The sequence below is a fragment of the Excalfactoria chinensis genome, chromosome 2 (assembly GCF_039878825.1).
Source record: "Excalfactoria chinensis isolate bCotChi1 chromosome 2, bCotChi1.hap2, whole genome shotgun sequence".
Taxonomy (NCBI): Eukaryota; Metazoa; Chordata; class Aves; order Galliformes; family Phasianidae; genus Excalfactoria; species Excalfactoria chinensis.
Window position 1 is genome coordinate 39,399,735 of NC_092826.1, and position 8,029 is coordinate 39,407,763.

Here is an 8,029-nt window from a genome sequence, read left to right on the forward strand (position 1 = left end):
CTTGCTGAGCTCAGGAGATACAAAATTGTTTTCCCATACTGCTGCTTCCTGATAGAATAAGCTCCTTGTACTAACATCGTCTTGAAGGATGCCAGAGAAGAGAACAAGGAGCTCTCAGCAGAAGTCCAGCTCAAGAGATCAAGAAGCAGGAACACTGCACAGTTACCATACTCCCCAACATCTGGCAGTACAAGGATGGTGCAGACATCCTTTTCTCTGTGATCATGAATCTATCAGTATGGCACTGCAACACCCACTTTAGGAAAACAGAGTACACGCACAGATTATGGGGTAAAATATCTAAGACACCGAATATATCTTACCTAGGAATATTTGAACTTTCTCCCTGCATAGTTAGAGTATGGTTAGATGGGTGGCAACATGTTTAGCATATTTTAATACCTTGTCCCTCCCCCTTCAGCCTTTTGGTTTTGCTTTCATAGTTGGACACAGCACCATATTGTTAACTCACTACAATGCACAGGTAGACTGAGTTTCCTCATCCTGCAGAAGTCTAACAGCTGTGGTGTCAGTGACTTCACAAAGCACACCTATACAACTGCCTTTGAACAAAGGATTCAGAGTGAATCACTGTATACAAAGTACAGGGGAACGTGAATGAACTTCAGTCTGTTTACGGCTTTGTTTAGCTTGGAGAAGAGAAGGCTCTGGGGAGAGCTCATTGCTGCCTTCCAGTACTTGAAGGGAGCATATAAACAGCACGGGACACAGCTGTTTACAAGAGTGGATAGTGATAGGAAAAGGGGGGATGGTTTTACCCTGAGACAGGGGAGGATTAGGTTAGATATTAGGAGGATGTTTTTCACATGGGGTGGTGATGCACTGGAACAGGTTGCCCAAGGAGGCTGTGGATGCCCCATCCCCGGAGGCATTCAAGGCCAGGCTGGATGTGGCTCTGGGCAGCCTGGTCTGGTGGTTGGCGACCCTGCACATAGCAGGGGCTTGAAAACAGATGATCATTGTGGTCCTTTTCAACCCAGGCCATTCTATGATTCTGTGAATTCACAACCAAGTCAAACATTTTTCTTGGTCAAAATTACTGTGCAGAAATATTCTCTTTATTCTCTACCTTATTAAAGGTTTTAGTATTATTATTATTAAAAACTGCTATCTCCTTCCCATTATTTCCCCTGTTCTATTTTAAAATAAAAAGGTTATTCATTGGCAGTTATCCCAGAATTAAATACGCAAACTTTCCTCGTAACATTAAACTTTTCTCCAAGTCAGTCAAAGTGAATTGCAGCACGCTGTTATTTAATAGTCCTCATTAGGTAAAAATTGTTAAGTACTCCAAGCATCCACGTTCAAAGAATGCCAGTAAACATATTTCTGCCTGATAAGCTGTAGCATATTTATCCAGGTTTTGTATTTTCACCCTTGTGTCTTCATTCTGGGTTCAGAATGATAACATCAGGGATCATTCAGAGTATATGCCAACGGGGGGCTCATATAGCATGTTCAGTCACGCACAACAAGGTCATGTAACTGTCCTTTCTGCTTGGACGTAGCTAAGGATTTTTAATAACCCCACAGCATTCTTTGAATGTCTCTTTAAACCTAGCATTTGGCTGTTTTATTTTAAAACACCAGGAACATGTCAGTTGAAAGGAAAACAGCAACTGTGGGATTTTAAGAATTGCTTCATCATATCTGCCGCAACTCATTCACACAGATGGAGACTCCTTTATTGTGGATTCCTTTTTAGGTTATTTTTAAAGAATTCCGCTATGGGGAACTCTTCTAGAATAAAACAAGCATTAAAAATTAATATTAAAAACACTCCAAAAAGCTATAAAAGAACTCTAAAAGTCTAACTTCAAAAACTCTTGAAACTCATATCCTGAAAACACTCTCAAGTAATTATTTTAACCTATACAGAAAAAATATTTCCTCAGAATATGGTGAGATAGTGCTAATTAAGTTGTGCAGGCACATTACTACTGTTCCAAAAATCAGTAGAAACCCTCTGAGTATGAACAAGAACTAACTGCAGACTAGAGAACTGAAGCCATGTGCTACCCCTTTCTTCCAGCCACAGGAATCTAGGCATCCAGCAACTGAGACATCTGCTAAAAAGGACAAAAGAAGCTGCCATGAATCTCAGCCCAAGCAAAAGACCCAAGAAGTTTGACTACGGGATGCACCAACCAGATGTTATTGCCTGCTTTGCCTTGGGGAGGTGAGCTGAGGGCAAGCACTGTTTGCTCATCCCAGAAGCTGCAAATGTGACTATCTCCAGAACAGTAAGAACCATAAAGCTAGCTTTTCAGACTCCCATCCTTTCTCTTTATCCCATGTTACCCCTTCCTCCTACCCTTCCTTCCTCTAGTGGGAACAGCCAAACTGGCCTGGCCTGTACTCTCTTATTCTTTCAAATATTCAGCAGAATTTTACATCTGCTATTGAGAAACTCTGCGGCTGGTGCTGATTTTCTCCAGCACTGCAGCCCTCCTGAGTGCTGGGATTCATGGGGATGGCTCTTCTCTACAGCACTGAGCATTTGCAACACAAACACTCAGAGCAAGTGCCTCTAGGTTCAGCATCAGGCTTTGCTTCCTCCAAGAGTTAATGCCTGCCAAGCAAAAATGCTGTTTATCTTTGGCAGCCCAGCATGGCTGAGATCATTAAAGAAAGACATGTTAAAAGCATTTTGAGCAATATCTTCTATATGTAAGTAAACCGAAACTTTGGCCAAAACAGAACAACTACGGTTGTCCTGAACTCAGTATGGGTGGAAAATGGAGAGTCAATTTTTGTGATATTAAATTTTCTTGGAAATAGGTAATGCACAAATCTGCAAAACTTTAAAGCAAATGATTTAGAAATGATATAAATGATATATATTTGGAGCATAGCATGAAGAACAGATAAAATTATTTTAGAAATGGCTAGAAAACTTTGCATGAAAATGCAATCCACTGTGAAACTTAAGATAAGATGAAGCTGTGTGCACTAATTATAGATCAAGTTAAGTGTGACACTAGCCTAAAGCTAAAGCTTCATAAAAGATGGACCTGATTCCACATCAAGAGAGCCAGAGAAAACCTTATGTCCTACCTTTTGGGGGTTTCAAGATATAGAATGATTCTTACTAAATGTAGAAACACATCAAATATGAAAATAGATGCCAGAGATCAAATCAGAAATGCTGGGGAAAGGAAACGCAACAAAGAAAGATTAAATTCCAAAAGTGCAGTCACTCACACTGAGAAATTATGCATCTCAGCAGTGAAGGAGAAGGAGGAATTCAACAATACCTGTCAAAAACATGTAGCTAAAAGCTAAGCGTGTTAATGACAAGGATGATGGCAATGAGCAGGATATCTTGATGAAAATCAAGGAAGTACAGATTAATCCAACAACTGTGATAGATTAAATCATCTTATACAAACACACAGACACCCACAAACCTACATACACGCACATATGTTCACTCTGTAACACTGTGTGAGCAGTCTCCGTGCAGAGAAGGGCCATCTGTTCCTTGCTATGAGAGACAAGGTGCAGAGCCTTGGGGCTCCTTTGCATGGGGAAGTCAGAACATGGTGAGCCTGGGTGTGAATTTACAGCACATTAACTACCCTGCACTAACTGCCCATTTGGGTACTTTTGGCATACATGAAGAGAAAACCATCCTTCACCATCAAGAGGGAGCAATCCTCACTCACACAAAAGCACTTTCAGTAGGTTCTAGAACCATCCACTTAGGGAATTGGTGCCAAGTAGCCAGCAGGCTGTAAATTCACATGGGTCCTCCCCACAAGCCAATTCTGCCTGCAGACAGGTCATGGTGAGCTCCTGCCAAGCAAGCCCAGCCACAACCCATCTAGGAGCTCATCTGGTCCAGGGCTGGAAGATGGTGTGGCCTCTCCTTTACCATACCTGTCTGCTAACACCACTTCCTAAAGAACCTAAAGAAGGAACAACTTACACAGAGGGCTAGAGGGAGAGAGAAAACGAAGGTGACAAAAGCAAAGGGAGGGGGGAAGTTGGGGCAGCCACTAAACGCCTTTGACTCTTCAGCAATGAAACGTGTTGTTTCATTTATTGATACTCATTCCAAGCCTGAGTTTTAGGGGCTACTCTTTAGGATGCAATTTACTCTCAGTGCATATTGCCAGACTTTTTTTTCTTTTCCTTTTGATCTTACGGGTGCAGCAGGCTGTGCCAAAAATTTCTTAGCCTAGGGCACCCATCTCTGCAGAACCAGCAGCGCTAATAGATGCTGGAAACAGTCAGGGCTGACACTTCATACATCAGCAGCTCAATAAATTGCACCTATTTTTTTTTTTTTCAATATTCTCTCTGTATACAAGATATTGAAATATGCTGTTTGCACACACATGCATGCAGACCACAATTAATTTATTAGCATAGTTATTCAAAGGTCTTTAAATGTCCTCTTTGTCACCAGAGGCACTTTTCAACAGCCCCCACGGTCCCCAGTTTCTCAGGCCTCCACATCATTATAATCTGTTAGCCACCTTCATGTTAGCTCGGTTTTATTATATAACACATAATTATGCATTTCATTAACAGCATCACCAGGCACAGCACATCAAAGAGAGAACAGCAGCTGCCCAGGAAACTCCAAAAGATGCAGTTTACTTAAAGCTCACTGTTAAAAAATGCTCCCCCCCAACTTTTCAATCAAATGATGGTTAACATGCTTCAAACGTTTTACTCCAGCTCAGAAAACAGAGGCCAAACAGACTCGTTAGAGTCAAGGCTGCTGATAAAGTGAATATTCCCTGAACCCTCGGTATTTCCAATAACACAGAAGAAAAGATTGCTAGCCAGCAACATGGCGCAACCCAATTTTCTTTATCAGAAAATCACTCAACAAAAGAGCTCTATCACAATTTGCAGCTTGCAGTGACAAATGCAGAAGAGAGGACCCATCAGATCTTAAGAAAAAAAGAAAAAGAACACGTCTTCAAAATGATTTAAAATATGTTAAAACAGAAGAGCTGCCTGGTGAACTGAACAAATGAAAGACAAAACCTCCTTCTCATGATATAATGATCATCATCTTGGGAAGAGGCTAACTCCAAAAGAAATATTTTGTCATTTTTCACAAGCTTACACACACATAGCTGAAAGGCCTGGAATTTGGAAAATATTTGGGAAAGAAAAGGTATAAGGCAACGTGTCTGAGAGTGATTAAAAAAGAAAGAACAAGAGGTGGGAGAATGGAAAGAGACACAAATACTGCCAACTAAACCCAAAAGTTCTGGAGTTAAAACTGCAGCTGGCACAAAACAACAGCTCCAGGCACAGTTCCCAGGGCTACACATGACCAGAATTTGTGGAATATTAGACACTTTCCCAGGAAGACACCTTTCATTTCTCTCAGATGCAGGCAGAAGTTGTCCCATTGATTCAACACACCATGAAAAAAAATCACCCATGGTCAACGGAACATTCCCAAAGGGTGGAGAGTTTGTAGTCCAATCACGTGTTTCTTGCTCAGGAGCAAGTATCGACAAAGTTGTAAACATGGACTGACATGAAGAAGGGGAACAGAACAATTCCCTGTTCACTGCAGCAGAAGAGATGTTCAAGCAGCTTTCTTGAGAATAGAGATTTGTGGAAATAGCATCTCCTTGGAATCCAGTTATTTATACTGTCATGGCCATTTCATAAACACTGCAGCGCTGCATTTCAGTTTCTTCAATGTCTGGATTATGATCTGCTCACCCTTAGTAACATGCGTGTTGAGCACTTGAGTCAGTTCACTTCCCACTTAATAACATCCCTAACAACACAAAGAACTGCAATGCCATTATTGTTCACTATTGTCATCTGGGATTATGCCAAAAGAGGCACCTTTCCTCAATATTGATCCAGCTGAATACTCCCTCCATTAATCTCTCCTTTTTAAAGTGAAGAATCTTCTTTTCCTGCACACTTCCCCTTTAAAGAAATCCTTTATATCCCTAGGACTACATCCATTAACTCAATTCACTTTAAAGCATCACCTTATCACTCACCACCATCACTGCTGGAAATTTTTGAAGAAGTGGGATGCTACAATACAGTAAACATAAATCTCTTTAAAAGTCCTGCTAGCCCCAAGAAGTTATGCATTCAAGTTCCTCACACTGCTGAAAATGATTATTTCTTGCAGCCTCAGGCAAACAAAGCTGTGCATCATGCTCTACAAAGGGTGACACACCCAGGGTAGGTTCACTGGAAGGACTTCCTGCCAAATCCCCTGTGCCAGGAGAATTGCACAATTAGCGGGATTCTTCCTCGCACTCGTAACTCTATTAACTATTCCAGACCATTAAAATGGGTAGGCAACTCCTAGCACCCCAGAGTTTAATTACTGCCAAGGCAGAGCACAAAAAAAATATCTTAGCACAGAGTACGTACTTTTAAGCAAAATAGTTCTCAGTAATCACACTTGTGCGCGGTCTCTTAATCCACCTTAATTACTAACGTTCACTGAGATCAAGTCTCATCTTTCTCTGATGTGGATTTAAAAAGCTGCACGAGTTCCTCTGAAGCCAACCACGGTTTTGTTGATGACTTCCTTGTTTATGGAGAGAACAACTTGCCCTAATTCCAAGACCAAGTATAACAGTGGAAGACTGCTAGAAAGAACTTAGAAATACCCAGAACAGCTAAGTAGTCCCTGGAAACATATCAAAGTCCTCTAAGTTTCAGTTCTTGGGAACTAGGACAGAAGATGCCATGCAAAGTGGAAATGCTTCATTTCTTGTTTCAGTCCCTCGAGGCCTATAAATACACCTGTTTTGACAGGCTGTGGCAACGGATGCACTGATATAGGAAATACTATGGGTGATTGCAGCAACTTTTGCCAAGATCCCCTAGAAAGATATCTACCTGCAATTTCTTTGTAATCCGTCTCCCTGTTCTGAGCGCATAGTAGACACTAATCCTGAAGGGAGCTTTCAGATCTCTAAATCTGTGTCCCAGGAAGGCAACTCTGGTGCCTGTTGTGTCAAATGAACTCCTTATTAATAAATACAGCCACACTTTGTATGTTTTCCTGTTGAACATGCCTAAGCATTCAGCAGGCTCACATATAAAATCTATTCAAAAGAAGTACTGTACTCTATAATAACCTAGCTAACAAACCGTGCAATGTTTTAACTCATAACACAGCAGAATTCTCTAAATTACTATTCATGGGCATCTTTGTAAAATAACAAAGAGAGCTGTAATGAATCTCTGACATATATAAATGATCACAAACCAACAACCACTGCCATGGCCACAGCTCCCAAGGTCCAGGAGAGGTAGGAAAAGAAGGACCTCCAGGAGTACAGGCAGCTGCAGACCTGATGGTGGATTTATCGTGGCTCTGTGCATCTTCCTCACCATTTGACAAACACTGCATGCCACAGACTGTGAACTTCATTTCAACTATACCTGCAGTGTGAGCAGAACACTTTAAAAGCCTACTGTTGTCAAAACCAGCATAGGTGGTCATTCACTGAGCCTCTAGTTTCTTAGAAAAGTGCATTACAAAACCTGGGGGCCTGAAACTATTCCCCATCCCTTTCTTTGTGAGAGTAGTTTCACCAGTTTAGCTTACTAGACAGGCAACTGCCAAAAAATACACAGAGCTCTTCCTCTAGTTGGAACAAACTCAACAGAAAGTAGTAGGACTTAACGTATGCAACACTTTGTTGTGTATTAGAGTAATTACATAATCAAACAGTTGCAATTTTATTTTCATGTCAATTTGAACACAACCAGGACCAGTATAAAACTACTGTGCATCTCCCCTTCTTTGTAAAAAGGCAACAACACTTATAATCACATTAGGAAATGTCTTTAAACACACCATTCGGACACACTGGGGTCCTGACAGATAGCTTAATCTGAGTCAGCACTTACCCTACTATGAATAACTACAGGCTTGGATATTCTGACATTAAAATAAATAAATAAATTAGACAGCTTAGTAATAGAAAATTAGATTTTGAAAAAACAGCGTCTGTGAACCATCTCAGGTGTAATAAAAAACATTGAA

The 8,029-nt window shown here is 41.0% G+C and overlaps 1 protein-coding gene across 1 annotated transcript in view; it reads right to left on the reverse strand.

Annotated features, from left to right (window-relative positions):
* Nucleotides 1-8,029, reverse strand: part of LOC140248908 (chloride channel protein C-like) — an 81,178-nt gene that overhangs the window by 33,728 nt on the left and 39,421 nt on the right. The window lies entirely within an intron of this gene.